Source organism: Arvicanthis niloticus, chromosome X, assembly GCF_011762505.2.
Source record: "Arvicanthis niloticus isolate mArvNil1 chromosome X, mArvNil1.pat.X, whole genome shotgun sequence".
Taxonomy (NCBI): Eukaryota; Metazoa; Chordata; class Mammalia; order Rodentia; family Muridae; genus Arvicanthis; species Arvicanthis niloticus.
In genome coordinates this window covers 12,967,432-12,982,968 of record NC_047679.1, presented here as the reverse complement: position 1 = coordinate 12,982,968, position 15,537 = coordinate 12,967,432, and the positions used below count along the sequence as shown (strand labels likewise).

Sequence of the window (15,537 nt, the reverse complement as noted above, 5' to 3'; positions counted from 1 at the left end):
TCCAGTTCTCAGCCTCTCAGAATCTCCTTGTGTTAAACACTATCTCCAGCCCCATTATCCAAAGGGAGCCAAAGTCCACACTGATTCCCACTGTGTTACTGAAAGAGGACAAACCTCAGAACTGTCAAACAGAGGGAATACTTGCTCTGTACATGCCAGTCTTGAGCAAGAAGGTGTATCAGCAGAGTTAGTTTACTAAAAGGTATATTTTACTATGTTGAGAGGCAGTACACAAAATCCTTGCATAAATGCTAACTGTGATCCTAAGCCTATCTCCCCAAGGCTGCTCAGCTCTGTGATGTATCTTAGCTGAAGGTCAGGCCCAGTCTCTAACAGACTCTGATTTTAGGTCAAGAACCAGGGGGAGACTCTCCAGCAACAGGGCAGTTCACGGTGTTCTCTCTCCAGATGTGCAGAGCTGAGCATTGCTCTTGGGTTTTGCTTGTATACAGTCCAGTTAATATCTTGGAGTTCCACAACTGTATTTGGTCATCTTTAGTGAGTTATGTCTCTGGCTTGTGGTTATCAGGTACAGCCTTGGGTATAGCAGGATTCCTGACTAAGCTATTTTTCTATGTCAAAGTGAATTTTTACTATACACATTAAGTGTCCTACCTGCATTTGAGGGACACAGGTCCTTGATTCAAGATGGTTTTCTGTATCCCACAAAGGTCAGGGTATCTTCTCATCCCTCAAGCCCACACAAGCTCCATGAGAATATAGTTTATTTATCAATCATCCTGCCACCCAAAGGCCCACATACAATGAACCCACCAGCACCCTCAGAGGCCACCAGGCTTGGGATGGCCAGCAGCTGTTTCACCAGGGTGAAAGTCCACTTGATGACCAGGAGGTTAAGACAGATAATGTCAGAGGTTAAAACAGATGGGGAAATGGTATCTCTCTTAGTTCCTCAGAAAGGTTTGTATAACAGCATCGATAGTAGCCTGCTGTGGAGAGCTCTGCCCTACATTCCAAAGGCAGCTTGGTCTTGAGCTTTGACCCAGCATTGTCTTCTGGGAATTTCAGCCTGCATGGAGAAACAGCACTTAACTGGCTGGCCTCCTGTCTATCTTTCAGGTTATTTAAAACATTTGGAAAAGGCATCACAGGTTTTATTCTCAGTTTTCCAAAATACCATAACTAATAGGCAGAGAGGTCATAAACCTTCCTACACTTCCACCAAAGGTTTTAGTGATCACCCCGCATCCCAGAAGGGACACATTGATTTCATTCTTTAAGAGCCATTCTATTCTTTATGGGCCCCTAATTTTGTTGGAAACCATCTCCCTTTCAATACCTCATATTAATTTATTTAACTTTTTAAAATTATTTCCAGGATGGGAACATATACTCTAGATTACGTGAGGGAATCAGATGGTAATTTTGGATGGATCCAAGAGGTCAAACTCGGGATATCAGGCTTGGGAGCCTTTACCACTGAGCCAGCTCACTGGCCAGAATTCCTTTTAATTGTGGTATCTGAAGCTCCACAGTTCTTCATCTGAGGTCTGCCCATGGGTCAGGTGTTTTTCACATTTCACTGACAACATTCAGAGATCACTGTGATCTTCATTCCGTGTTCCTAGGTCATTAAAGAACAGCCAGGAGACTGCAGAGAGCACATCCTCCTTACCACAGAGCTTGAAGCCCCAGGGCTAGGACTAAGGTGAGGGTTCTCACAATCCCCTGCATACACTGTTTGTCAAGTGTGTACATTCCGTTCTTCTTTCCTGAGCTTATGAAACATGTTTGGTTGGGGAAGGGGTCATTTTTTTGTATGGAGAACAGAAGACAGTCTCGGGTTTATCCCTTGGATGCTATCCACATTTAATTTAATTTTATTTTGTTTTATCTTAGTTTTTTGACACTGCGTTTCATATTGGTCAGTAAATGCTGGGGAAACATGGATATTCCAAAGTCTCCTTCTTCGTGCCATGCACTGAGATAACAACTCTGTACCTGTAGACGTGGCTTTGTTGTTGTTGTTGTTGTTTAAAAGTACATTTCAGGGATTGAACTCACATCCTTATACTTGTATGCCAAGCACTTTATTGACTGAAGTATCATCCACAAAATTCCATTTTGATGTTGTGAACTAACTCTCCTATGCTTGCATGTCATGGATGTAAACTTTTAAATTCCAGAAAGTAAAAACAACAGGCTCCGCTATTTACTTGTTCAGTTTCACTCCGACAATGTATATTCTTCCTTTAAGCTGCTATATTCATAAAAGCATGAGGTTGACACAATTGAAAGGAAATATATGTGTTCATATGATGACTATGGCATGGGAAGTTTGACTTCAGCATATCCTGTGCTGAAGGCTGCCTGTATACTAGATGTCTGTGCCCATGGACCTCTGCACCTGACTTCTGAGTCCTCCAACTCCTATCCAGTTCCTCTTCACATGAACCACTGCCCCAGATTCTAAGTCTTCTAACCCCTACTGACTTCTTGTGCCCATGGACCTCTGTCCCAGACTTCTAAGTCCTCCTCCACCTCCTATTGACTTCCTGGTTAGTTTTCATGGCACATGTTGTCACCTATAATTGGTAGATGAGCATGCTGGATATTCTGTTTCAGTATGAAGGATGTTTATTGTCCAGACCTCCTGGGAAAGCCTACTGTGTTTCATGTAGAGTGCTTGATAGAGAATATGTCAAGGTCCTAGTCCAATATCAGTTTGTAGTAAAAGAAACAGAGATAGGGGGAAACCTGATTCATAACTGTGCACAAAGTACCCTGGCTATGCCAAGAAGAGGAAGGAGGAGAAAACAAAGAAAAGCAAGGAACTCAGAGCAGGAGGAGGAGCAGTGTGTCTCTGTCAATGTGAATCAGCATACCTGCAGTAGACATTCCTATGATTTTGGAAGCCCCAGGCTTGACTCCATGCTATTAGACACTGTTGTAGTTATTAATGTAATCTATTTCAGAATTCTGTACATGAGTTCTGTACAGACCTCATGTGCATCATTTTCTGCTGTGCTGACCCCACCTCATCCTGTACAGATCCTTCTCAAATGCATTCTTCCTCCTCCTGTTCTTCTATTAGGATTATTATCTCCTATATAGAGATTAGCACGTGTATACAAACATATCCAATACATATTTTATATGAACACAGATGGATGAGTCTAGTTGGCCTTGCTTATAGGTGTATGTGGTTACTGTATTCCACCAGGGGTCATATGACCTAGCAGGGGCCTCAGGTTTGCAGAAGACTTATCTCCATCTCTCAGCAACTGTTGTGCTGCTGTAGTTCTTCCTCTAGGGGTAGCACTTGTGAGATTGTCTCCAGCCATGTCGGCAGGACAACTGACATGGTCACAGTGCTGCCCCCCTTTCAGGTAACCTCATTGTTAAGGTTATATTGGTGCTGCCCCCTGTCATATACAGGGGCCAATGCCTCCCAGACTGACATGCTAGTCCTCTGGCTCTATGGTCTTTCCTGTCTTTCCTCTGCAATGTGCCCTGGGTCTTCCTGTGAGCGTTGCATTCTAGATGGGTTAATTATGGCTGTGGACACCACAGTCATCGTTCGTTCTCTGATTTTTGACCAGTTGTGTATTTCTGAATGGTCTCCCTCTGGTGAAAAAGAAGCTTCTTTGATGAGGGGAGGAGTGACACTTTTAACTACAGAGTTTTAAGGATAAGTATTTCTGATGCATTTAGAAACTATACAGGTTTAGGAAACTGGCAGTAATCGGTTGTACTCTAGGTTCCATGACTACCTGGACAAAACAGGCATTAATTCCCTCCTTTGGAGCTTGTCTTTAAGTCCAACTAGCTAGCTATTGGTTACATCAAAAGTATAAGTCCATTGTCGCACCTTTTGGGATATCTTGCCATTTGACTATTGCTGTGATCTGTGTTACAGCTAGATAGGAGTATTGATTGAATTTGTCCTGTGGATGCTTGAATAGCTCCAGTTCTGTGTCCTCAGAGAGGAGGCTTCCTGATTAGACACAGTTCAGTGTCTGAAATGTATGGAGCCTTCAACAACTGTGTTTTAGTTTCAAGTTGTGGGTCAAATAAAGACAGTGGCAACAACCTTTAGTAACCTTTGGGCTCATTTCAACCCCCCCCAATCAGTAACTAGAAGGGAGGTTTGCCATGCCTGACACTGGGGTTTCAGTCTGCTGTTCTTGGTAGGAGCATTTTCTCTCAAAATGGAATTACATTTTTAAAACTTTGTATTCATATGAGTTTTTATATACATACACACATGTATCTTATACATACAAATACATGAAATTTGAATTCATCTTGTATTCTTCAATTAATATCTATATTGCATTTTAATGAACTATAAAATAAAGTTACTAGAGCATTTTCAAACATCCCAAGTGTTATTAATACTTTCCCCACGTCTCTTTCTCTATCACTGAGGGAAGTCAGGGAGGGAACTCAAGGCAGGAACCTGGAGGCAGGAACCCATGCAGAGACCACTGAGGAACACTGCTACTTACTGGCTTGTTAGCTCATAGTTTGCTAAGTCTGCTTTCTTGTAGAACACAGGATATGGTATCCTGCACAATGAGGTGAGTCCTTCCACATCAACCACTATTAAAGAAAATGTCCTCCAAGCAAGGATGCTTGCATTACACAGGGAAGGAGGAATGGAATGATTGTGGAAGGCAGATGGAGGGAGCGTGGTGGTTCTGGGTAAGATATGGGGAGGCGCAGTGAGGATGGCTGGATGGCCGGATGGCCAAGAGAATCAATGGAAAACTAGAACTGACTGAATGTTACTCAGCATCTCCAGGAAGAGAGAGAGACCTGGGGATAAGGGAGGCACCAAAGAATGAGCTGGGGTGTCCTTAACTTTGACTCACAGCACTGGGGATATGGAGCCTGGGGAGGCTGCCTCCTGTGGCCTCTGCTCTCCCATCACTCCGGGTTTCACTTTCAGGTCCTTCAAACATTTGGGGTTAGTTTTAGTGCAGGGTGATACATTTTGGTCTAATCTCATTCTTCAGTGTATCCAAGTCCAGCATTCCCCGCCCAGAAGCTCAAGATGCTGTCTCTTTTCCAGTGTGTATTTACCATCATTTTCAAACATCGGGTGCCTGTAGGTACCTGGACTTAGGTTTGGATTTTGGCTTTGGTTTCATTGATCTACATGTCCTGTGTAGACCAGGACAATGCAGTTTTTATTGCCACAAATCTGCAATGTCTCTTGAAATCTGGACTGTTAGTGTCTCCTGTATCCCTTCCACACCCTCCTCTCTGGGCTCTTTTGTGCTTCCAAATCAATTAAAGTGTTTTTAAGTTTTTCTCTGAAGAGTGTCAGGAGGATTTTGATTGGGATTGCATCAATTCTCTGCATCGCCTTTGGTATAATGGTCGTTTTCACATTGTTGTTTTTGCTGTGCCCAGGAGAATTCTTTTCATCTTCTTGTGTACTTCCCATGAAGATATATTGAATTTTGTGAAAGCCTTTTTTAAAATCTATTGAGATGTTTATGTAAATTTTTTTCAGTCTAGCATATTAATTATTACGCACATTGGCTAATGTGGATGAACTCTCCCCGCGTCTCCTGTATGGAGACAGCTTGAATGTGATGTATGATTTTTCCCCCATATAATACGTAATAAAATAGATTCTTTGGGGGATCCACACCATATATTCCTCTCAGATTTGCTTGTCAGTTCTTCCCTCTCCTTCCTCCAACATTGTTACCACCTCCTCTAGAAAAAACAACCAATCAACCAAACAACCAAACTAACTAACTAACTAACTAACTAACTAACTTACTTACTAACTAAATCCAAAAACATTCCAATTTCGGTTGTCTGTGCATCCACTGAGATGCTTTCAGACTCTCAGAGGCCTGCCCCCTAGATGATGGTGAGTCCTCTGCCTCCTGCAACCCTGCTGGAAGTCATCTACTGTGGAGGGTTGACACCCCAGCATCCTGTTGCAGTTTTTAAGAGTTTACTCTGATGGCTTCCTATCTGGGCTCTTGCTATTTGGAGGGTGTTGGAGGGTGTTGGAGGGTGTTGGAGGGTGTTGGAGGGTGTTGGAGGGTGTTGGAGGGTGTTGGAGGAGGTGACTGTTATGGTGGAGATAGGGGTTGTCACACAATTCTTCCATGTCCATCTTCCTCAACTGTGTATCTGCAGTCATTGATAGCACTGTGAAATTAGCTTATGTGTTCATTGTGGACTAAGGGAGCATGGCTTCTGGGCTTCTACATGGTTTCTGGCATCAGCACAGACCAGGAACAGGACTCTCAGTTACAGTAGAGCCACAAACCCATGTGAGACCCTATGTTGCAGCTGAGATCATAGACATCAATGTGGCTCCAGCTGCAACATAAAGCATGGATATCCACGTGAATTTCAATGGCAACTCAGGCCACACTGAGACATGGCTCTCTGTGTCAACAAAGAGAAGACATCACCATGACCTTGAGTAGCAGAAAAAAACCACTCAGAACATTTTATCCCCAGCAGCAGCCACGTGACCTTCCATGGCAGCATGTCCTAAGAATATCAACACACGTCCTGCTGTAACACCTGTCATGAATACCTTCATGGCTCTCAGTGGTAGCATAGAACATGGAAATCAACACAGACCAGGCCAAAATAAGACCACGGACCCCCATGGCCCTCTGTGGCAATATAGGCCAGATATCACCATGGACGCAGGTGGTAGCCCAGGCCACCTGCATGGATGTGCACCACCCTCTCACCTGTGCCCACAGACATGAACAAGGCTTCAGGCTGCAGCACAGACAGCAGACATTCATATGGTCTTTGGCAGTAGCTCAGGCCATGGCCATCAATACAGCCCCAATCTCATTAATGCCATGGAACCAGACATGGCTCATGGCTACAACCAGGACCAGATTCTCACTAATGTTCTCATGTTGCTGAGCAGGCCACTCACATTAATATGTCCCCCTAGGTCAGCACAGCCCCAAGACATGAACCAGGCAATGGAACAGGACATGAATGTCCATATGTCATGAGGTGACAACACAGTCCTGAGCCTGCGTCTGTGTAAGTTCCAGGCTGCTGCACACCCACCATCCTGTCGAACCCACCGGGCAGTACAGAATCCACCATCAACCTCAGCCCCCTCTCTCTCCAGTCCCCACAGTAACATCCCCAGTTCTATGTCTCCCCACAGCTCCTGCTCTGCCTGCAATGCTCAGTGCCTTCATTTCAGCCATCTCACTTGTCACCTTTGCTTTTGTTGCAGTAGGACCCGTCAGGGTAGGTTTACCGTGCACATGCAAGCTTCTGGTAGTGTGTGTGCCAAGCCTGCCAAGCTGGCTAAGCCGGCTTACTGGGCCCACAGAACATATGATCTTTTTAACATATGCTTGTGTTCTGTTTCCAAGTATTCTGTGGAAGAAATTTGAATCTAAAATGCTGGTGTATATAGGATTGTAGTATGGTTGCTGTTGTTGTGTCTTTAAAGGGTTTTGTGGTTAGAATAATACTGTCTCCCTGGATGCTGTGTGAAAATGCTGCTTTTGCTTCTAGTTTTGAAGTATTTAGTAAGTTGAAACTTTGAAACTCTGTTAGATTCTGCTGTGAATCCATCTGTGCCGGGGCATTATTTAGTCAGAAGGTTTTTAAAAATTGTTTTAATCTTTTTATTTGTTTAACCTGTTCACCTCTTACTTTAACTTTCCGAGTTTCCCATGAATCTAAGAATTCATCCATTTCTTATAGATTTTCCAACTTAATGAAGTATATAGTTTTAAGTATTGTTTTACAATGTTCTGAGTTTCCTTGGAGTCTGTTTAACTGGTTCCCTGTTCATCTGTGATTCTGTTCATTGAGATTATCTTTTTCCTTCATTTGATGAGTTGGGCAAAATCAATCTTAATTGATCTTAATTTACTGCTGCAAAAAAAAATCAAATCAAAGAAAAGAACAAACAAACAAAATGAAACAAAACCAAACCAATAAAAACACCTGCTTTCAGTTTTGTTGGTTCTTTGCAATACTTTGTTTCTATCTCCTTAAGTTCTGCTCCAGTCTTCATTCTTTCTTGCCATCTACTGGACATCTGTTAGTTTTGTTCTTGTTTCAAATTCTTGAGTGGAATTTCAGCCAGTTATTTGTGGTCATTCTCACTTTTTTATGTGTAGGAGTTTAGACTTAAACGTATTGCTCATGGGACAATGTTTAACACGTATCTGAGATTTTCTGGTGTTCTTTTCATTTTTATTTAATTTAAAGAATATCTACCTTTTCATGATGTATGTTTGAGTGTTGGTTAATCTCTACGGGTTTGTATTGTGTAAGTACTAGGAATTCCTGTGCTGTTCATTTTGGGTTCCATTCCAGGGTAGGCACAAAGGATGCATGGAGTTATTTCACTTTTTCTGACTGAGTTAAGGTTTGTTTCATATTTCAGGGTGTGATCTGTTTTAGGAAGATTTCCTGAGGTGTTGAATACATGTATGTTCTTTGGCATTTGGGTGATATGGCCATAGATGTCTGTTTAGCTCATTAGATGTATACTGTCAATTATTTCTGATATTATTCTGTTTCTTCTCCAGAGGACCACTCTGCTGTAGAACATATGGTAGTGACATCATCAGTTGATGCATCACAGGTAATCGGTGTCTTTTAAGTCCAATCTAGTTTTTATGAAGTTAGATGTGCCACAGTTTGGTACACACATGCTATATGAATTGTTCTTACCTCTTGGCTTTGTGTGTGTGTTTTAAAGTCTACTTTAGTTAGGTACCAGGATAGTAATACCTGCTTGGTTCCTGGTCTCACTTGCCTCAAATAGTCTTTCCACTTGTTTGCTTTAAGGTAATGAAGGTTAAATGAGGTTCTATACAAAAAGAAGCTGGATATTGTTCATTCATTCATTCATTCAGTTAATGTGTATCTTTTGATTAGGGTGCTGATGCCATTAATATGATTATTGCAGAGTAAGTGCTAATTGTCATTTTCTAGGGGTATTGCTTTTTTATTACTTGTCCTTTTGTGCTTCAGTAATTATAGCTTCATATGTTCTTATCTTTATAGTCTCTTTGCTGTGCTTTCTCTTCTCTCTGGTCTAACAATCTGCTCCCAGGGTCCACTGCAGGGCCCACTGCTGATCCTGTCCTTTAGCCTGCGTCTATCCTGGGAAGCTGTTCTTTCTACTTCAACTTGTACAGATAGTTTTCCTAGCTACTGCAGTCTAGATTAGCGTTAGCCATCTCTTAGGTATGGAAGTACATCTCTCAGGTTCTTCTGGGGTTTACGGTTTCTATTAACAAGTCAGTTGTCATTCTGAGGGGTTTTCCTTCATATGTGACTTGTGGATATTTTCTCCTTCAGCTTTCAGTACTCTCTTGTTATTCTGTTCCCAGGTCTTTTACAAATGATGAGCACTGGGGAGTTTGTTTTCCTGTCCTGTCCTTTTGCTGTGCTATGCTTTTGTGGAATCGTGGTGGGATGTCTTTTCTCACTTTAAACAAGCTCTTACTATGACCTTATTAACGATCTGATCAAAGCCTGAGGTCCTTTTCTTTCTTTTATACCTTTCACTCAAACATCAGGGCTTTCATGGCATCCCATATTTCCATTATGTTCCTGGACTATTTTTGTGTTTCTTTCTTATGTTTGGCATGTGTGCTTCACTTCCTCTATCCTAAGTCCTGATATTCTGTCCTGCACTTGATCCATCAATGATTAAGACTTTTTTCCTGAGTTTCCTATTTCAGTTATTGAGTTATTCAGTTTGCTCCTCAGATGAAATCGGGGACATACAGGGTATGGTATGGCCTTAGACTCACATCTTTGTTTCTGCTTAACTTCTCTTCAATATGTCTACCCCTACACTGAACCCAGTTTTCAAATCTTCTCGTTTCATTTAGCTGGTTCTTTTTTTTTTTTTTTTTTTTTTTGACATCTCTCAGACGTTCATTGTTATCCCTTTTTTCAATCCATGGAGCTCTTTGTTTGTGTGTTCTTTAAACCCTTGACTTCTTTGATAATGTTTATGAGTTTTTTCAAACTTGTGTCCTTGGGTCCATCTGGGTACTAATTCTCCCTGGAGGACAATTCTGTAAGACTACTGGATTCCGGGGTGGGGATGCCTTTTTGGCTGTTCGTATTGTCTATGCTTCTATGATATGACCTCATCTTGTAGACTTCTTTCTTTCTCTGTGTGTCTGACATGTGAGAGTCTGGCCAGCTTCAGGCTGGGCCAGTGCAGAAGGTCTGTAAGCAGAACTAGTAGGGTGGGTCGTCTAGAGATGGTAGAGGTGGGCTTGTTTGTGGGAAACTCACTGAGGAAATTCTGCCAGAAGCTACACATCTAGTGTAGCCTGACAGCATAGACATACTGTGGGCTGGCTTGGTTCCCTTGGGACTTGCCAGGTAAAGGCTGTGCAGGAGATGTTAGACTGGAGCTAGGCAGAAATGTATGAAGATAGCAAGGGGAGGCTTTTATACACACATGTTCTGTACCTAAACTCTTAATGAGGTGAATTATACATCCATTCATTGATTCATCCTGTTATATTTGTTATCATCTTCTGTCTCTGTCCCTTTATTAACAAAGCATCGGTGAGTTTCTTGAGTAATGCCAAACACGTCATAGAAAGCAAGAAATTGTAAGAAAGGCTGACTTGACTATGAAAGGCCCTCAGTCACTTGCTGGTGTAATAGCACAGCTTACTCCATGATGGAAGTGCCATTCGGGCTGGAAAACTCAGCATATAGACAGGGTCACCTGCCAAATATGAAAACATGGCTAATCCATAGTTCTGGGAAAATCTCTGGATGCAAGAGCCTTGCTTTGTGCCTTCTGTAGTTCTGCTTCTGGCTAACTGTTTGTGTCAACTGAAGTATGTCAGCCCAGAACTTGCTGAGTCTGCTTAAATGCTTACCCTGAGAAAGGCTCAGTTCTACACTGGGGTCCCAAAGAGTCAGTGTAGTCACTGGCCAGTGAGAGAGTTTCTATAGGCTTAAACCTATGTCTGAGTAGTCTTGCCTGGTGATAGCCTACATTTCTGGAAGTTCGATGGATATCCCAGAGACTAGACCTTGAGACACAGGGGATCTCATAGTCCCATAGAGCACAGAAGGATGCAGTGGTCAGGAGACCCCTCAGGGTGCACAACCTGAGATGTTCCAGGTCCCCAGGGCTCCCTTTGATTAATCACTGCCTAATGCATCTGAGGGGTGTGCCTGATGTACCTTCTCCCCAAAATGAAACTAATTATAAAGTCAAATGTTCTGTCACCTCTGAAGCTGTGTCTGGTTAAGGCACGTTCTGTTTGGACACACAGAAGAGGATAGATACAGCTGCTGATTCAGTGTCTTTGATCCATAAAATGTCACTGGATCCTTCTCTCTGTTCAGGTTCAAGAATGCATGAATGTGTGGTGGTCAGCCCTAGATGTTCTCGTTCTCTCTCTCTCTTTCTCTCCCCCTCGCCCTCTCTCTCTCCCTTCCCCACTCTGTGTATGTGTGTGTTTCTGTCAGTTTTGTTTTCCTGTATTGACCAGTAGCTTTCTCTGGTATATGACCCCATTCCCAGCCAGCTTAAGACCTGTACTCTCTTCTGTTGGGACCAAAATCTGTTTGACTCTGCCAGGTCACCCTGCGAACATACAAAATCCTCCACCTGTCCCAATCCAGGAGCAGGAGCCCTACTTACTTTATTTTTGCTTGACTCCTGTTCAGCGTCTGGGTTCTTCAGTGTATGGAGGAGTGAAGGACCAGGGCCTCTTATCCAGAGACCCTGCCATCTAAGAGGAATACACAGGGGGACCGAAATAGTTCCTCCCTGGTGAGCATTCCCTGAGCGCCAATCCTTCCTTGTCTAAGCAGCTCCAGGAAAGAGAAAAGTTCAAAGGAAATAAGAAAATTCTACTTTCTTTTTCTTGATTCATAGCACCTTTTTAACCAATGATTTGTAAAACCTGTCATTCTCTTTAAAATGTTTAAAAAATAATGCCCCTGTGCTGATGGTGTGGCCCAGCTGATCACAGCCAGATACTGCAGCCTGGACAGAACTTTGTCCAACAATGATCAAGTAGACTTTAAACAGCTTTCACTAGAACCCTTTTAAAAAGTTTTAAAGACAGCGGCTAAAAAGATTGCCTTTGTCACCTGTTATGATTTGTATATGCTTGGGCTAAGGAGTGGCACTATTAAGAGGTGTGGCCTTGTTGGAGTAGGCGTGTCACAGTGGACATGGGCTATAATTCTCTACTCCTAGCTGCCTGGAAGCCAATCTTCCACTAGCAGCCTTCAGATGAAGATGTAGAACTCTCAGCTCCTCCTGCACCAAACCTGCCTGGATGCTGCCATGTTCCCACCTTGATGATAATGGACTGAACCTCTGAACCTGTAAGCCTGCTCCAATTAAATGTTGTCTTTATAATAGATGCCTTGGTCATGGTGTCTGTTCACTGCAGTAAAACCCTAGCTAAGACATCACCTGCCTATTTGCTGTGCTCCCAGCCTCCTCCCAGCAACCCCTGCCATAGCTGCCGCTGCTCCCACTGTCACCACCTCTGAGAACATGGCTGTGCCTCCCACATACACTGACCTTGTCACGTCTGCCAGGGATGTCTTCACCAAGGGCTAAGGCATTGGCTTAATAAAACTTGATTTGAAACAATACCTGAGAATGGATTGGGATTCACAAGCTCAGGCTCTGCCAACACGGAGCCCACCAAAGTGAACGCAGTCCGGAAACCAAGTACAGGTGGACTGAGTATGGGCTAGCATTTACAGAGAAATGGAACACAGACAACAACACTCTGGGCACTGAGATCACCGTGGAAGACCAGCTTGCTCGTGGACTGGAGCTGACCTTTGATTTATTTTTCTCTCCTAACACTGGGGGAAAATGCTAAAATCAAAACAGGGTACAAGAGGGAGCATATCAACCTTGGCTGTGACATGGACTTTAATGTAGCTGGGCCCTCAATCTGGGGCGCTCTGCTGCTTGGCTAGGAGAGTTGGCTGGCTGGCTACCAGATGAATTTTGAGACCTCGAACTCCCAAGTGACCCAGAGCAACTTTGCAGTCATCTACAAGACAGATGAATCCCAGCTTCACACTAATGTGAACGATGGGGCAGTTGGTTGGCTCTATTTATCAGAAGGTGAACAAGTTGGAGACTGCTGTCAATCTCCCCTGGACTGCAGGAAACAGTGACACTCACTTTGGAATAGCAGCCAAGTATCAAGTCGACCCTGATGCCTGCTTTTCAGCCAAAGTGGAACAACTCCAGTCTGATTGGCTTAGGGTACACGCAGACCCTAAAATTAGGTATGAAACTGACGTTGTCAGCCCTGCTGGATGGCAAGAATTTCAATGTGGGTGGCCACAAGCTTGGTTAGGAGTGGCATTTCAAGCATAAACGAATATTGTACAATCATTTAATTTTAAACTATTCTGCAGCATAGCTACCTTCAGAATTTAGTTACCTTTTAATGTTGTATGTTGGGGATGAGAGACTTGATAAATACATTAGACCTCCAGGCTAAGGATGACTAGGCTTTAAGGTGTTTACCATTTCAGAGATACAACAGAAATACCATGTCCTTTTTAGCTGTAGGTGTGGGTTGGGGAGGAGCCCCTCTAGAGATGCCAGGCTGCAAGTAAAATGTGGGAACATGTGGACCCTTTGTAAATCAGTACCCAGTCCCCAGATGAAATTCTGACTTCCTGAGCATGGCACCCTGGTGTCCCAATCCTATCTGCTCAGAAGATGTACACACCTTCATGAAAGAGATGTTTTTAGACAGATTGTCACACCCTGTTCCCATCATGCCCTGTTCCCATCCCAGCTCATCGGTTACCTCTTTTACACCAAAAGTAGTCTTTAAGGTGTGGTTAGCTATTTCTTTTGTGCCATTTTAGGGTGGAGAGGGTGGGCATGATGTAGCCAGTGTTTCAGGACTTAATTCTTCCTTGTGTTCTGGTGTGTTTTTTTTCTTTGTTCTATTTTTTAAAATTTCTTTCTTTTCTTTTTTTTTTTTTTTCCATTGCACCAGAGTATGAAATAGCTTCAGGGTTCTCCGTCTCTAAGTTGGTGAGGGGTTGTGGTCACACCATGACTACACTAGGTATCTCAACTGACTCCTCTTGTACCCTCACCACTATTTTCTAGCATTTTAATGGGTACATTATAGTCTTCCATTTTGTGTGGAATTAGCTCCTCCCCTTCAAATGCTGTAATTAAGATCACTTAAAATAAAACTTGAATAAAATACTGAAAAAAGACATCACCCATTCAGCCCAAGATATTAGAAAATTTATAATTTTTTTAAAAAAAAAAATAAGTAAATGTAGTCCCAAGTTGCTGGAGTTAGCTTAAAGTATGCTTAACAACAAAGAACAATTTAGGCATGATTTTGTGGATATTCTGAAATCTACCATCTCCTCTGAAGATAAGACATAGTTAAATATACAAACAAAACAGAATTTTGGTGTCTTACCCTCTGTCAGAAGAAACCAACCCCCCAGGACTAGCCTAATACCAAGTTCCTATAATTGTTCAACTAACCAGTTCACCTACCTACGTCCAGATTAAACAAGACCCAGTGATCCTGGCAACAAAAGGGGAAATTGCCATCCTCCATATTGCCTGGTTGAAGAGACAGACATCCTGGTGCCCTGGCTGTCACCCTGGAACATACTCCTCCTACCTGTGAGGAAACCTGGACCTCCAATTCTCATGAGTCTGATTCGTCCAGAGAAACAGGTGTTCACTGTTTGCACCTGAAAAAATGTATTCTTTATCCTCTCAGAGGTGAGTAAACTAATCTTTGCTTTCAAATGGACAGACACAGTGGGAATTTACAGCAGATGACACACCAGGATTAGGTTGCCCCAAGATTTCAAGATGCTACATGCAAACACCCCTGCCCTTCCTTTGAGGTTTCCTGAGAACATGGAATATAAAATGACCACTGAGGGACTACTGCAAGAGCTACACTCCATGGGCTACAGAATATCAGGTAAGAACGCCAGCTTAGAATATCAGAGGTTACATATCTAGGCTACTAGCTGAGAGGGAAGGCAAAAGGAGGCTGTCTCAGAGTACGATGGCTGCCATCTTTCAGATCCCAACTCCAAAGACTAAAGAGAGACTCAAGTGTTCTTAGGTACAGCTGGATATTTCTGCCTCTAACACAGCTAGTATAGCCCAGCATCAAGACTATTATAGACCAGCAGAAAGGATATTATAGTCTAGTTCAATGTGGGACACTAGCCCCTACTCTCCACTGAGACTAAACTAAACAAAAGAGGTTTAACCTAAATGTTTGAGACATGAAATGTCCTGTGACATACCTGTCCTGTGACATACTTGTCCATAGAATGGGACCCTGTAGCCACGGGTTAGCCCATCTGTCTAAGAGTTGTTGTAGCTACTGCTAGGCTAAAGAAAGAAAGCAAACAAGTTAACTCTCAGTCAGGATCTTTTACTCACAGCACCCTATGACAGAGTAGAGGCCTTCCTCTAAGGAGGACCAGAATCCTGGCTGTCTAATGACTGTGTGACCCAGTACCATTCCTACTCCTGGCCCACCCTCAAGTCTG

At 43.0% G+C, this 15,537-nt stretch overlaps 1 pseudogene; it reads left to right on the top strand.

The window, feature by feature from the left end:
* Positions 1 to 12,505: 12,505 nt before the first annotated feature.
* LOC117694880 (non-selective voltage-gated ion channel VDAC1 pseudogene) lies at positions 12,506 to 13,331 on the top strand (annotated as a pseudogene).
* Positions 13,332 to 15,537: the final 2,206 nt, after the last annotated feature.